General features: G+C 46.5%; 1 long non-coding RNA gene across 1 annotated transcript; it reads right to left on the bottom strand.

The window, feature by feature from the left end:
• Positions 1 to 1,141: 1,141 nt before the first annotated feature.
• LOC119399684 (uncharacterized) lies at positions 1,142 to 6,089 on the bottom strand. The gene is made up of 3 exons (XR_005184929.2): positions 5,904 to 6,089; positions 4,855 to 5,042; positions 1,142 to 1,486 (listed from the first exon to the last, which is right to left on the bottom strand). It is a non-coding gene; the product is annotated as an uncharacterized LOC119399684 (long non-coding RNA).
• Positions 6,090 to 16,546: the final 10,457 nt, after the last annotated feature.

The following is a 16,546-nucleotide window of genomic DNA, read 5'->3' on the forward strand; positions in this document are numbered from 1 at the left end:
ACCGAGGAACAATCTCGACTCAAAAAGTACAGTACACAGTTTTGCTGCCACACTGTTCTTATTGTCCCCTGTATATGTTTCCTACAAAAGCATATGCAAGAACACAACAGCAAGACTAAATAAAAAGGTAAGCATTACGCGTCATACATGTCGAAAGAGACTCCCAACAGACAGTTTTGTTTGCCATGATTATGGCCCGCCCCCGCATACCCCTCCAGTCACATTGTGCGCTTTTCGGCATATTGATGCTCTTGCATGTTCACCGACAGGGCGAAGCAAGACCAAATCGTGCAAAGCTGATGCCAAGTTTGAAAGCACGAACCAGCTGAGACGGACCGAAGCCGTATTGGACACTCACAAATAAAGTCTGGGACCATGAACAAGGAGATGGGGCTGTTCAACTGTTAGCGATGGAGGATATACTAAAACTACGGACGCCCTCCGACTGGGACGCCCGAAGCGAACAGATTTGAAAGAATGCGACTTGATCACTCCCGCGTAAACATTGCAGACGCTTCAGCTGAACCGCTTAATTGGACAAGCAAGAACATGCCGAGTTCGTGCGCGCGATAACCTTAAGACCGAACCGAAGGAGCCACCGAGATGAGTTGTGAATGGGCGAAACGAAAGAGCGTCTCCCGAGATACGCAACAAACGCGTGCACACACATGCACACACAGAAGGGAGCCTCCCTGCCGCACAGCCTGATAGATGAATCTGTACCAAGTTGCCCTGCTTTCCCTGCAGCTTAATGCAAAAGAGCATCAATATGCCACTACATTGCATAATGTGAATGGATGCCTCTCATGGCTAAAAAAACGTGCAGATTGGTCGATCGATCGCACTGCAGTCGTTATATGGTGGTGAAATGCGAACATGGTAAAACGTTGCACCAAACGTTACACTTGCGTAATTTAATCAACGACTTAGGCCCAATATATTTAAAATAGTCGATAAAAACACTAGATTCACTGTATGTCCGCTGAACAGCGCACCATTCTGAGGTGCTATAGATTCTGTTAAGCTTTGCGAGTATCCTTCGAACAGCTCTGTACGATAGTAGGTTTTAGATCATCGACGTGAAGGTGTTGCACAGCTTCTCATGGGTAGCTGCTAGCCCAGGGTGATTCCAGAAGTCGCTGGCATGTCTCGCGGGGGCGAAGGGAGATGCAGTCCGTCGCCCACTCGTCATCCGCTAGTGGTCACAGCGGAGTGACGAGGAGCAGCAACGCCGAAGAGAGTCCTCACACGGAGTGAAGACGGAAGGGCGGGCCACAGCGATGAGCTTTCCTGCACGATGCATTACCCAGAAGGCAAGGAAGAAGCAGGAACCGGAAGGTGAATCGTTGTGGACGAAGGTACGCCATGGCCGCAGGACAGGGGTATCTGGAGGATTGTCTTGGCCACCCAAGGGGCACAGGCCGGACGCGGAAGGCAATGCGGGTTTGGACATAGCACCGACCGGATGAGATCGAAGGTCGAAAAGCTGTAAAGACAGCAAGATTTCATGTTTAGATGTGGTGTAGATACGCAAGGTACGCACAGCAACGCAAGTTCACGGGGGACAATATTTGAGACAATACCTAATTTCTGCTACGAAAGAACGGGATTCTCTTTTTCTACAATTGGTATAGCATCCGACGGGATATACGGAAGTTGTGGGTTCGAATCCCACGGAGGGAAAGGGAGATTCGGGTCCGCTTTAATTCGTTTCAATTAACATAATTGCTACGCTACAGTAAAGACAACAATATCCCCTATGTATTCCCTGGGCTGATTGTCTGTTGGGTTTATTTCGTTGTGTGTAACAAATGAGCCTCTAGGAAAAAAAATGCCTTTAATTAATTACCCTACGAGGGTTTATTGTCAAAATTTTAATGGTGTCAAAATTTTTAACGGTAACGAAAAGGGAGCTGACATGGACAAGCGCAGACCAACTGATTTTCAATTCGGAGAAGACGCATATACGTAGTGAAAAATTGCGCTGCGCAAAAGAACTTGCGCCAAGCACCGCGCGTAAACGATAACAGGTTATGAAATTTAACAAATTGGAAACACTATCTTCCGAGTGCATTGGCATATAAAAGATAAGCTATTGATTTTTGTGCAAATCAATGGAAGGCATGCTGATGCGTGCTTCCCCCAAACGAGCAATGTGCGCCGCCTATACAATTTCTCTAGTAAGCACATTTTTACTTTTGAGGATCACTTCTGTTTGATTGTGAACAGGCAGACATCCACACCCCCTGCAATGCGCGTTCAAACGTCCGGAGTTGCAGCTCTGCACAACCCAGCTGTGTTCACGCAAGCGTACGTTCAGGCATCTTGAAGTTCGGCCGACGTATTTCTTGCGCGGTGCTTGGCACATACTCTTCTGCGCAGCGCAATTTCACTACATACGAGTCTTTTCGAAATTAAAAATCAGTTGGAGGTCAGCGCTTATCTGTCAGCTCCCGTTTCGTCCGTTCGTGTTTTTCCGCGCTTTTGAAATTTTCTTGAATAGCCAACTCGCCCAAAAACTCACGCTGAGAGGGTTTATTGGCCATCAGCCGTCTCGTGCAAAGGTCACGTGCCACGTGACAGCCTCGAGAAAAAAGTTTCACTCCCCATTTTACCTAAAAGTGGCGCTGGCGAACACTTCTAGGGATTATATGTACAGAGATGCCGAACAAAGAGGACGGGGACACTATCATCAAAGCTCAATTTGTAGAGCATTGGACGTGCACTCTGAAGGTCGCGGGGTCAGATCCCACCGACGTAATGACTGCTTTTTCGTCCACTTTAATTCCTTTCAATTTATACTGCACTACATTTCAGAACAAGTAATGTTCCGTATGGTTTCCCTAGTTTAATTGTGTGTTCATTCATTTGGTAAGGTACACATAAGACGAGTTTACGGGGGACACTACTTACGACAAAGCCAAATGCCTGCTTAGCCTAGGAACAGTAACTAGTTTCAGCCTTTGGAAGCTTTCGCAACCTACAGGATTCGTTAACAACAGAGATGCAGTTCCACAGTGGAGTCCGTGTCCCATAAGCATATGTGTCCAGGTGCACCCGTCTGCTTAATCTAGACAAGATAGTCAACTGGTTAAATTGTCAGTTAAAGGCATTTCGTATTAGAAGTTGCATTACCTTCTACCCATGAAACACTAAGTACAACAGTAGTGGCGAGCACATGCAGTCGTAGAAATCGATCTACAGGTCGAAAGCATCTTATTTCCACATGAATTGATCCTTGTACACTGCAGTGTAGTTGGTGGTAGCAAAAGCAGCGCGAGGAAGTGCAGGAATAGAAAGGGTTTGTTAGTAAGGTAATGCGACTGGGTCTGTTAAGAGGCATTTAAGGATCTGCCTGGCTCACGTCAGACATCCTGGCACATGTCAGGGCTGCATCAGCCGTGATGCGATCCGTGCAGGCTTCTTCCTGTTGCCAAAGTTCAGGAAAAGCCCGAGAAGCCAGTTTCGACGGTGTTCCCACCATTTAACGGGCTGTCGGTCTGGGATAAGTCGCGGCACCGGACTTTGAGGGAGCCTTTGCAACGTGAGAACCGCATTGGCAGCAGTTTATCCGTGCCCAAGGAGACCATTTCGAATAGTTTGAATAAGTACCGTTCTGATAAACATCCTTTTTACCAGACTCGCGCGCATTACTTTACGAACAAACTATGTAGATACCCGGGACAGCCGGTACAGGCATGCTAACACATGGACATCTTTCTGCTGACACGCACATGCTTACGAAACCCATTACCCACGCTGCTATCACACTGTGAAACTGGACCAACCCACCCATACCACAATTCCCTCCAGGCGTCTGCGGTCGTGCACATTACAAATTCCCACTACTCTCCTTTAACACGATATGGTAAGACAGGGTTCAAAGAGATGATTGTCCCCAATGCTGCAGAATATTTTATTACATGAAGACTCGCCAGCGCTTAGCGATATGCAAACACATAGCCCACTAAAGCGCCACCAGAAAAAGAATGTACTTGCCCGATTCACTGCAGACTTGCAATGAGATCAAACGCTCGTCTGAAGGATGTTCGACTGCGGAAGTTGATGAAAAGGCTAGAGGACGTACGCAAAGGACCGGAAAGATCACCCATTGCATGCACCAGACGCAGAGGTTCGCAAGCTAGAAGGAGAGAGAGAACCAGTTGTCAATTATTGAGAGGCACGATGCACCTGTTTGCGAGATATACACTAGTTTGCCGATAGACAGATATATAGTTTTAACACCAAGTTTGTAACACCACCATGTGACAGCGAGATCAATTATAGATGCTATCACACATTGCAAAGGAGGAAGTTTGCAGTTATCTTGAGTAGATAACAGCCTGAAAATTAAAAGCAGATGCAATTGCAGCATTACTATTAGATACATTATTAATGAGAAGGGTGTCATAAGCTGTACTACAGCTCGCCAAACCTTTTGCGAAGAGGCTGAGGCAATCTCACTATATAGTGGAAGTGTTTTGCCAACTTCATCTTGACTCGAAATTTCTCCTTCGCTTGGTTAAAAACAGAGCAGGGTCACATGTATTATGTTTTCAGTGCTGCACTCAGCTCATGACAAATGTAATGTCTTGTGCTCTAGAGCTGTGCTGAGCTTTTTCCTCATTTTAACGGAAACAAAACAACTGCTAGAGATAACCATGTCCTGTCAGTACGGCTGCTAAAATCAAGCTGCTAAAGGCAGTGTTGACTGACGCAAGTGCTCGCGTCGAAATGACGCCGACATGGCACGAACTGAAGACGGAAAACGCAAGTTTCTGCATTGCTTAGCCCTGAATTGTTGCTCTATTCCGTGAGCACTTTACCCTTGTTACTCAATGTATATATACTTACGCGAGTTATTGCAGATCACGCAGCAAAGGTCCACCAGTAGAGCGTGGTGGGTGATAGCAGGGAGTAGAAACACCGTCTGTTGAGGGACGGTCTAGTGGGGTCGTCATCTTGTCTGAAGCAAGGAGTGGATGACGTACAAGGACCGGCAGGATTGTCCCTTGCGTGTGCCAGGTGCGAAGGTTGGCAAGCTAGAAGAAAAAGTGAGCCACCTTCATGTTGATAGATCTGTGCACAGTGTTTCTGGATTGAAATGACACTGAAATATCTAGTATAATTACTGGTATGTGTAACTGCTCGAGATAACCGCATTCTGTCGCTACCAATATGGCCACTACAGGTGCTGATTGATGCAAGCGCTGACATCGAAACCAGACCAGTATGGAACAAAGAGACAACTGGAAGCAAAAGCTTGTGCGTTGCCTAGCCCTTAAATTCTTCGTTTCAATACTTGAGCACTATTCTTGTAAAAGTAAAAGCATAGAAAACGGAGAGTTGGTAGGAATGCATTATGGAATGTTTCTCAGCGGACAAACTTACGGGAACACAAGCGCTGACTCGACTCAGTTTGTTGGGGTGTGCTCTTTGACAAACACCCGTTTCTCAGAAATAACCCGACACGAGAAATGACCGAAGCCTTTTGCATGTAGAAATGTGCAGATAACTGCTCAAGTGAGTACTCGCAAAGAAGTCTGAGTGCTACGTAATCGGTTTGTACTTTCCGCTTCATGTTGCAGACGTTATTTTTCTATGCACTTTTTTTAGTCATACTGCTTGTGAACTTTCGTAACATCTTGCACGTGTGTGTGTGTGTGTGTGTGTGTGTGTGTGGTGTGTGTGTGTGTGGTGTGTGTGTGTGTGTGTGTTGTGTGTGTGTGTGTGTGTGTGTGTGTGTGTTGTGTGTGTGTGTGGTGTGTGTGTGTGTGTGTGTGTGTGGTGTGTGTGTGTGTGTGTGTGTGTACGTTTTACCAATAAAACGAGTTGCGAGTCTGTGCTTGGTTGTCTTCTTCGCTTACATATCTATTCTTGTTACTCAATGTAGATGTACATACGCAATTGACCGCAGGTCGCCGAGCAAAGGTCCATCACGAGAACGCAGTGGGCACCAGCAGGCAGAAGAAACTATCGGCTGAGGGACGGTCAAACCGTGGACGTCATCTTTGGTGGAGCGAGTACTGGATGAAACGCACGAAGGACCTGTGGGATCATTCATTGCATGTACCAGATGCAGGGCTGCAAGGAAAAGCCAGCCACCTGTTAATCGTGGCACGACGTGACGCATGTGTTTTACCGATATACACAACGTACTCGAGGTGGCTAGAGTGCACATAACTAGGGATTTGCGAGTAGTAAATTATAGGTTCGAAGCGAGTAATTTCGAATTTAATAGTATATATCACGTGTTAAAGAAAAAAAATGAGCACATTTCTCATGACCGAACCAACCTACACAATATTTTTTTTAATTGGAACAAGACGTGCGAATGTCAAGTATTTTTGGTTCAAAGTGAAGTGGAAGCAACTCTGAACAGTAGCAGGATTTGAATTTCAGTAGGATGCAAGTGATAACTGGTAAAATACGTTACGATTTAAAATTTACTATACTTAGATCATATAGGCCCGTATAACAAGCTCTCACACTTTAAAAATGAATAATCGATGTGACGACAATACGTTCATTTAACCTTATTACGAGGCTTTGCAGTAGTGCGGATTTTTCCAGGACAGGCGTTTTAACGGCATAGAACGACTGACTGCAGTGAAACAACCTTTACAGGAAGGTTACATGCGCTCTAGTACACGCGTATTCGTTCATTTAGAATAGTTCGAAATTTCGAATATTTTAAATTCGTGTCGAAGCCAATTCGAATACTGTAATAGTCGTTTGAATATTCGAAGTGCTCGAATATTCGCACATGCCTATAACCCTTTGCGACACAGCGTCCTCATTTGGATACTCGACTTTTCTGTGCACTACTTCTGCGCACTATTGGCAAGGAAATGACCGCGAACACTGAGCTGATGGTAAATCAGAATTCTTGTTGCCTAAAGACCCTTTATATCACTTATGGTTGGAATATTTCGCTACACGAATGCTGTGATGAAGGCAGTACAGCGTTTAACGGCACGTGGGGCGTTTTGGCAGGAATTAGGATATTTTTTTTTACCTTTTTAGAAATGCTCGCTGCAAGCAGATACCTACAGCATGTAATAATTTGAGCGGGTCGTTGAACTCAGTCTATGAATAACTATAGCATTACTGAATGTACAATATATACATAATTATTTACATTGTAACTGCAATTAATTGCTGTAATATACAGTATTCTCACATTTCCAGTTGCTTCAAGTTTTGTCTCCAGAACCTTGGCATCACATTGTGTAAATGTCGCGCACTTATAGACAGTCAATGCATCTCGCAAAGGGATAATGTAATGGTGAACTTCACGAAAGTAGCCCGAGCATAAGTGGAAGCTCCTTGGGCAAGGGGAAGCTATACGCAGTGGATAACACGTTAAATTACCATGCAACCTTCAAAGTTTGGCCATACTAGAAACTACGGCGAGTGGCAATATACTGTGAACATGCTCTACCTTTGCCAGCCTATCATGGGCTCACCTGCCAACTTGGTGCCGCTAGCGAAGCTCGCAGCAATGATGGTTATTTTGAGTGGTCCTCGTGGTGCACCTTGTCAGTGGTTCCTGGTTTTGCAGTCCATGGTCCAGGTGTCGCCGCCCCTTTGCAAAGCTGCATCAACACGTCTCATAGTTACCAAGTAGAAATAATCAAAATTTAAGATTCTATTGTCCACACCTACGGCAAGATCACATGCATGTTGGACTTGGGGCTCTATTTCATGAAGTGGAGCTCCTAATGTGCACCGAAATTTACAACTACTCAGTTGTCTGCACTTTGCTCCCAGCTAAATGCATCCACTGTGGTCTTCGTCCTAGTGCTGATCAGAGCAATGCCGTAGCTGCGAAGCCACTGGGTGCGAGTGCCATGAAAAGCCAGCATGTTTCAGCACAGCCGTACGTGAAGCAAGCCGAAGATTGTACGAATTTTTAAAACCCGTTTCCCATTGTCTGAAAGGGGCCATGACATGGTCAAACTTAATATCTCGGGTTTAGCATCCCAATACCACGATATGATTGTGAGAGGTGCCGTAGTTGAGGGCTCCGAAAATTTCGACCACCTGGCGTTCTTTAACGTGCACCTAAATCTCAGTACAGGGGCCTCAAACATTTTCGCCTCCACCCAAAGGACATGGTCAAACAATTTGTGGTTCTCAGCAAAAGATAGATGTAGAGGGTCTCTTGTGCCTGTACATATACGAAAATTGCATTCTCAAAGAATGTTTCAGTGCAAAATAAGTCCTGAAGTCGCCGGCCATAAACCTCTACGACCGCTGGCAACCGCCATTTTGCCATGGCGTGAGCGACGTCATATGCTGCATGGAGCGGAACCGTCATCTTCTAGCAAAGTATGATCAGCTGCTAACTTGTTTAGTTTCAATGCGAAGCTGAAGAAAGCTGAAATAGCTCGATAGCATGCGCAGCTGGCCACAGAACAAAACCGTTTTCCGGAATTGGCAGGAATGCCGACGCTCGCAAAGCAAGCAGCTTGTTACGTCACAGTTCACGAGTGCGCCAGCGTTGGCCGACCCTCAGCACGCTCGCGTGTTGATAATATTCGGTTATCAGGTAGGTACTCGACCAAATCCACCACTTTCGCCATCTTGTTTGTGGACGTACGAGGATTAACCCACATGGCACTCATTATGATTCCGTCTACTCTTTCCTTCTCAGATTGCGCCACAAATCTTAAGCTATGCACCAGTTCGCCTAACAGTACACTCTGCTAAAACATATTTCCATTGCCATTCACCGTATTGCTCGAAGTACAAGAGATTCTCACGCGAGGCTGTGTTGGTTGAGAGGATGTCAACCAGGAAGGCCCGTTCAGCGCCAGCAGGGAAATGCGATGGGGGTGGGCAGATGTCGGCTCTCCTGGGGGGAAACGATGAAGGGCAGTAGTAGGTTGCGCAGGTTGAGGACCTGTAATGTCATACAAGGCGGCTTGTAGTCCTGAATATGCGCATTGTACTATCACGAGCCCTACGACAGAACACACGAGCGTGTGGTGAATAGCATCGAACCCCAATATGCATGGCACTCTGAGAGCACTGAAAAATAAAGTGGAAAGGGTGACGCTTTTTCGTGAACTCACTCCCACCACACGTCCAGTTTTACAATGCGTGAAATGTAACAAGAGCTTGATATTACAGAACCCATTGTAGCACTCATGCGCAGCAAAGTACCGCTGTTTAAAATCTATTTTGCTGTATCCCGATTTCTTGTGTTACACGCACACAAGCGAATGGGAAAGCGGTATTTTGCGCGGAGTTATAGACTGCACACTATAATAATAATAATAATATGAATAATATTAGTTGGGGTTTAACGTACCAAAACTACGATATCTGTAGACTGCACACTGCCGTGCTCTACTTGTCATACCCGCCTTATACTCTCCAGTGGCCCGCGATACGCAATCAGCTGCAGTTTTTTTTATCAACAATTGCGAGGTGGGTGTGCCGACATTTGGCGGAACCGCGGCCCCCTTTTCAGTATGTTTCCGACAGTGGCCGCCGCATATCTCCCCGCGTTGGGTTTGAGGATTGCCATGCGCTAACGTTTTCCCGTTCGTTCAGCTCACAATCGTACTTCCACTTTTACAGGTTTACAGCGTACATTCGAGAGGTTTCAAAGCAGGCAATGCAGGGCAGACTCCTTGCCTGAACAAAATTTGAACTCCTGTCTCTTGATGGCGCCCGAACTTGTTAGACAGCACTCGAGCACTGGCTGTGGGGGCTTGTATGGACCCACGCAGGAACATGGCAGCCACCTTGCGTTCAGCATACTAATATGGCCACCGGGAACTGAAACGACAGTTGGGGAGAACTCTTGAAATAAGGAAAGTGGAAGAAACATGGTCGATACACAGCACGTACCACTTCCAACTGCGATGCCCACGGGTGATCCATGCACGTTCTCCTCCAAGGTCAGGATCATTGAAGACCAGGCTTGGGGACAAACCGGAGGGCAAGTGTGACCGTAGAAATCGAACACACCAAACCGTAGAAGGACAGCGACTGCAATTACACTCACAGGAACTGTTAACAAGCGTAGACCTGAGAGTTATAGAATACGAAAAATCTCGCCTGTACATCCATCGTGGCCACTACTCACGTGGCTGCCGATAGAAGTCTATAGCATTGAGTTAACGCGACAACAATTAAGCAGTTGAGAAAACTCTTAACGCCGTCTTGCACCCGCGGAAAGCACGTTTCGTACCAGAATTAACCGGCATGAAACTGTGGCCGGTAGTGCAACGGAATCCGAAGTGGGCCTTCCTTCCGATGAAAACGCAAGGGGACTTCCAAAAGCTACAACCTGCCTAGTGTTAGCTAAAACCTGCCTAGTGTCCGCTAAACGACCACCCTTGCCACACGACTCGTGTGGTGCCAGTGGCCGCAGCAGGACTTAGTGGGTGGACGTTTGCGAAGACAGGCGCTGGCAGAGTACTGCCCACCGAATGACAAGCACCGGCAAGGTAATACCCACCTATGTTGGTCTTTACAGTCCAGCACCAGCCTCCCCAGGACGTCCTGTACGCGACGTGCCTAGGGTAAAGATATAGTGTTTGTGAGTGTTGTGTTGCTTGTCCTTCGCTGCGGCCCCGTTTTGCCATTAAAGACGCATACGACTTCGGGTTTACAAAGCCCGAAGCAATATGCGTCGCCACACCACCTGGTCCCCTTTCGGTTTCATCGTGGAGAAGAGCTGTCGCGGCAACAACTGTGCCGAAGTTTGGCTACATGGTTCCCTGCACGATTAACCTCAAGATTCAATGGCGCAAGAAAACTTGCAAGCGGCAATGATCGTTGAAAGCATGCCACCTTCGCCATCCCCGTTACTCTCACACCACACACTTACGAATTCGATGCCGCTGATGAAGTTGGTAACAATGACAGTGTTCTGTTGATTGCCAGGGAAGCAGCTCGATCCTTGTCCATGACCTCTTGTTAGCAGCACGTGACCCTGGCGACAACAACAGTTTGCAGAGCTGCAACGACACACGCATCATTGGTTACATTAATAAAATTCTGTAGTCTTACATGCGATAACAACGATACGATTACAAGGCACACCGCATATGGCAGAAAACTTGATTACTTTCAACCACCCAGAGCCCTGCTAACATTCAGGAAAATCTAGGTACAGTATTCACGGACTGAAAAAGAAAATGTTATGGTTAAGCAATGCTAGTACTTTCAATGCTAGTACACTTGCATAGAAGCCAACCTTCGCTTTAGAGCAAGATTTGCGCTGGTGGGTCACATTTGCTTAGCTTTAGCAGATATTGCCCATAGAAGTAGTTATACTAGTATTAGTAAACAGCTCTATTATTGAGGTCCTGAGATGCTAGGCAGAGGGGTGGGAGGCCGATTAGGTGCGTTCCTACTCAGCCATTGGTTAGTCCCATGTCGGAACAGGGAGAGAGTCGTTACACTGAAAAAAAAAAATGTGCTTCAATGTGCGAGTAGTGTACACTGCTGTTGCCGTGTTCCACCTACATGAAAATGCAGCATCCGTAGCTGCGAATTGAACTCGTGTCCTCAAGCTTAGAAGCACGCCGCCGTAGCTACTAAGCCACCATGGCTGGCGCCAGTCGGGAAATACATTACGTGCATGCATTGCCCGAAGTATACGACACTTACGAGAGGTACCGCACAGCGGATGGCACGCTCCAGCCGGGGAAGAACGCCGAATCAACTTTTGCCAGAAGTGAAAGTTGACAAGCTGAAATGACACGGGAATAGCTCGTTACTCCCAACAGCTCGCGAGGCAAGAGGATTGCTTTAACTTACGCGAACCGGCGTAGGGCGGCGTCGGGCAAGACGTCATGCGTAATAGCGCAGGACACCTGCACTATTACGCATGACCGCTGCGCAGGACGCGGTGTTCTTCATTCGCCCCATCCGCTCAAGCGGATGAGATGACGAAGAACACCGAATCATGCGACCTGAAATAGATGGGACGCTCGTTAGAAGACCGACGCGCACACAGAAGACGTGATAGAAATGATGCCATGGCGTTAGAAGGACAGGACGTGAAACACGACAGGAACATGTGCATGTCCTGCAGTCTTTCACGCCCCGTCTTTCCAGCACTAAGGAGTCAGTTATAGCAAACCAGCCAACTAGCCCAAAAACCTGTACTGCTTGAAAAATGACAGGCATTCACCGTGAGCACTGCTCCAGAGATCTTGAATCAGGTGAGAGACTGACCAAGGCCGCAACCATGTGCGTCTGGGAGAGAAAATAAATGAGGGCAAAAGTTAGCATCGCAATGGCACACAAACTGGAAAGACACGGACTCTAATAAAATCGACTGACTGTCAATAATAATATTAATAATAATAAATTAGAGTCAGTCGGTTTATTTTATATTACTATTATTATTACTACTACATTATTATTAATATTATTATTATTACTATTATTACTATTATTACTATTATTATTATTATTATTATTTATGTCCCATCAATACAAGGGTTGATGGAAAGCGCGAGACTAAAAAGCGAGCACCGCTTGATGAAGGTCTCGCTCCTTGTCCAGGTTGGCAGCAGCAGGGAATACGACACTTAAACGACGACGTAACTAGATTTAATTGCGTAATTCCCGGGTTTTACGTCCCAAAGCGATATCAGTATGAGACTAGCGGAGGGCACAGGGAATTTCTACCACCTGAGGTTCTTTGACGTTCACCTAAAGATTTAACTGCATTAACAGATATTAGGATCTAGTGATGACTAGATTTAGCACTAACAAATTAATGCTGCCAAGAAGAAACGGGACAGACGGGGACGAGTGCAAGGGTCGACAAGATAGCGAAAGAAAGAAAAAAGAAACCAACCTGGGTCGATGATGTCCGGATTGAAGTCAACGCTGGTTCTGCAATGTTAAAGGCTGACGCGATAACTCCGGGTGCCGTATTGCATCCGCGAACACCACATTCCACACCAGAGACTGGCACAAAATGGTGGCCGCGAGTGCAAGGACATTCCAGATGAGCCTTACCCCCACGACGGAAACCCCTAAAAGCTACCTACCTGCCTGGTGTTCGCTAAACCTGAAGCTATTACGCGCACTTCCGTCGTGGGAGAAGACAGTGACCCTCGGCAGCCTCGTTAGCAGGCTCACCTGCGATTTTGTTTGATGCCGATGTCGAAGCTCGCAGTAACGATGACCCTTGTGACGGTCCCCGATGTGTTGCCGGCGCTGAAACCCCTTGACAGTCTCGTCTGCAGTTGCTAGACCCGGTGGCACGAAGGATTTGTAGAGCTGCAACAACATTAGAGACAGTGGTTACCGATGTAAGACGAGTTTCAGCGTTATAGGAACTAAAACCATGATATTTCACAGGACACTGTAGTGGGAGCCTAACCTTCTGCCCTCGAAATTTTGGGGGGGGGGGCGGTAAAAAAGCATTTAGCTACTGAGTGCGTCGACACATGCAGTAGCTAAACACTGACCGGTTAATCGTGAAAAAGTGGATGTGCAAGCACAGACCGCTGAAGAGAACACAAATGCAGTTCGTGATGAGCTTGTTCTCTTCTGTGTTCTCGTGTCTGCAGGCTCACCATTTTTCAGGATGACTTCTTACCAACCGGCCTAACTTTCCATTGTACTAGCCAGTTACGAGTCACGAAAAGCATTGACGTCTTAATGAACGTTGTAAAAATATTGGCAGTTAAAGTCACTACCAGATAAAGACAGCCATTACTACCAATTCGAACTCGTACTCAGTAAAGCTCATTGAAAGTAATAACTTGATATCGGTGACAAGAGTTTACTATAATTTAGTTTGCAACAGGTTCACTAATGTTAATAACCATGCTACTTTGTTGGTATGGTTACGAATATTAGTGAAACAGTTACCCAAGAAAAGGTGAATGCCCATTTGCTTCGGATGCGCTGTTTCCGCTTGCCATATCAAGTCTGTTCTATTAGAAAAGCATAGGATTAAATTTAAAAGCGATACAGTAATTGATAAAATTCCCGTTCATTAAATGTGAGCTAAAATTATACCAATCTAAATGTTTGCTGAAATATTTGCTACCTCATTACGATGGTTGCTAATGAGTGAACCGAAAGTAAAGACGTGTTTGCACCGATTCACTTTATTCAGAGTTGTAGTTATAAAACTGGGCCACGATATAGAAAAACAAAAACAGGCCTAGAAAAATCGCACCAACTCCACATTAGCAGAAGTTGTATGTACAACCACGATGCTTTCAATGCTAGCTATCATGCAACTGGTAAATTTTTAATGTTCGCATCGCTGACGCGTCAATTACTAAGTTATAGGCCACATCGGAGTAACTTCAGAATCAATCACTCATTTCGCGCCGAGGTTACCGTATTTTTATAGGAAGAGTTCCTTGAAGTACGGGAAATCTTAAACAGGCGCGTGCTCATGCACCACTACTCAAGCACTGCCATGCCTGCTGCAGATAAGACGAGCCAAATGACGCCCCTCGGCGCATGCGCCATTGCTTTATTTCTCTCCTTTTGCTTTCCTATATATTTCCGAGCTGGAAATAAACGCTCGGTGTTTTTGCCCCTGCCGCATCGACTGGTTTTCATGTCACCGCTGCCTGCATGCCTATGGCCCGGTAGAACGTAACAGTGGCGACGAGAATCCTACTGCAGCAAGCAGGCCAGCATATGCCCACACGCAACGGCCTGCAGAACGAACCCACCAGCCATGGCACACCAGGTACCCGAATTCGAAGGCGCATAAGTGGCAGGCGTACTTAGCAAAGGTGGAGGCTGACTTTAAAGCTAATGATGTGAAGGACGATTATAAAAAAGGGCCCTGCTGGTAGCCACGCTTGGAACAAAGACAGTTGACATCTTCAACAGAGAAGTAGCACCGCGGAAACCTAATGCTCTGACCTACGCAGAAGTTGTGCAGACGTTAAACAGCTACTACGACGCAGTGTCGAATGAAATTTCTGAAAGTTTCAAATTCTTCCATCGCTGCCAGCAAGGAAGGCGTCTGTACATGCATTTATTGCGGCAATTCGACAGATGGCCCAGAATTACAATTTATCGACGATGCTGAGGAGAATGATAAGGGACGGTATTGTGTGCGGAGTCAGCTCCAAGGATTTGCAAAAGCAACTGCTAGCAAAGAAAGACCTTAATCTTCAAGAAGCCGAGGCCCTTGCTCTTGACGCAGAAAGCACCGAACGCGATTCGCAAGGTATTGCTTCGGACAAAGAGCAAGCGAGTTTGATTAAGTTGAGGGCTCAATACGAGTCACGCGCGAAGTCTCCGGGCGTACAACAATGAAATTGTGAGAACCATGGTCACAGAACAAATACTTGTCGCCTAATGAAGCGCAGATGCTTCAAATGTACACGGCGAGGACATTTAGCCAGAATGTGCGCGCTGAACGACAGAACAAGCAGTGCCAGCACAGGCGACAGAAATTTAAGACAGTGATAACAGCACGTCGCAAATCTGGTCCTTGACCATCAAGCGCTCGCTCATGCCCAATAAGAAACACATTCGCATGGAATGGCATTGAAGTAACGATGGACATCGATACGGGCTCTCCTGTTTGCGTCATTCCAAAGAGCATCTACATACTGTCATCAATGACCGCAGCTACACAAGTCATAACTACAGCTTTCATGCTATCTGGGAAGACTCCCGCTTCTCAGCACGCTAACAATGCCGGTGTCCTACGAAGGTACAACAGTGCAGTGCAGTTTTAGACTGCGATGGCCCCAGTCCTTGCGGTAGGGATCTGCTGAAAAAATTAACAGATGAACGTATCCAGGTTCTCAACGTGTATCCGCAGCCTTCAAGATCAAGCCAAGCCCGGGAGGTCGTTCCGAAGCTGCTCCAGCAAAACCCAGTGTGCAAGGTTTAGCAGTACCCGTTGCCTGTCGTAGACGACATTTTTGCAAATTTATGCGGAGGTAAGAAATTCGGTATATTTAGACCTTCGCTATGCATACAACCAGGTCGAGCTAGATCAAGACTCGCGGAAATTAGCAGTGATAAATACACCGAAGGGGCTGTCCTGTTACAATAGATTACCTTTTGGCATCGCTTCAGCTCCTGGTAAATTCCAACGGAAGATTGAATCGGTGCTACAAGGACTGAAAGGGACTCGGGCATATCTGGATGTGCTGATAGCCGAGAGCAATAACAATGAAAATGCTAATCTGCAAGCAGCGTTGCAGCGATTCCACGAGAACGGCACCAAGCTTCGTGCGGACAAGTGCAGGTTTCTTCAGTGACTTATCAGACATCGTATTGATGCCAAGGGACTACATCCGCTCGAAAAGCACGTCGACGCAATCAGACTGGCCCCGTTGCCACGAACTGTTGCTCAGTTGCGATCCTTTTTAGGAATGGTCACTTTTACAATAAGTTTCTGCCAAATCTTTCCACTGTGCTTGCACCTTTGTATAAGCTTCTTGAAAGAGGCGCAAAATGGGTTTGGCACACGAAGGAAAACTCGGCATTTCAGAAGGAGAAGAGCGCTTTGTGTTCGGCCCCAGCGCTAACGTACTTCGATCCTCAGCTGGAGTTGCTGTTGAAATGC

The sequence above is a fragment of the Rhipicephalus sanguineus genome, chromosome 7, assembly GCF_013339695.2.
Source record: "Rhipicephalus sanguineus isolate Rsan-2018 chromosome 7, BIME_Rsan_1.4, whole genome shotgun sequence".
Taxonomy (NCBI): Eukaryota; Metazoa; Arthropoda; class Arachnida; order Ixodida; family Ixodidae; genus Rhipicephalus; species Rhipicephalus sanguineus.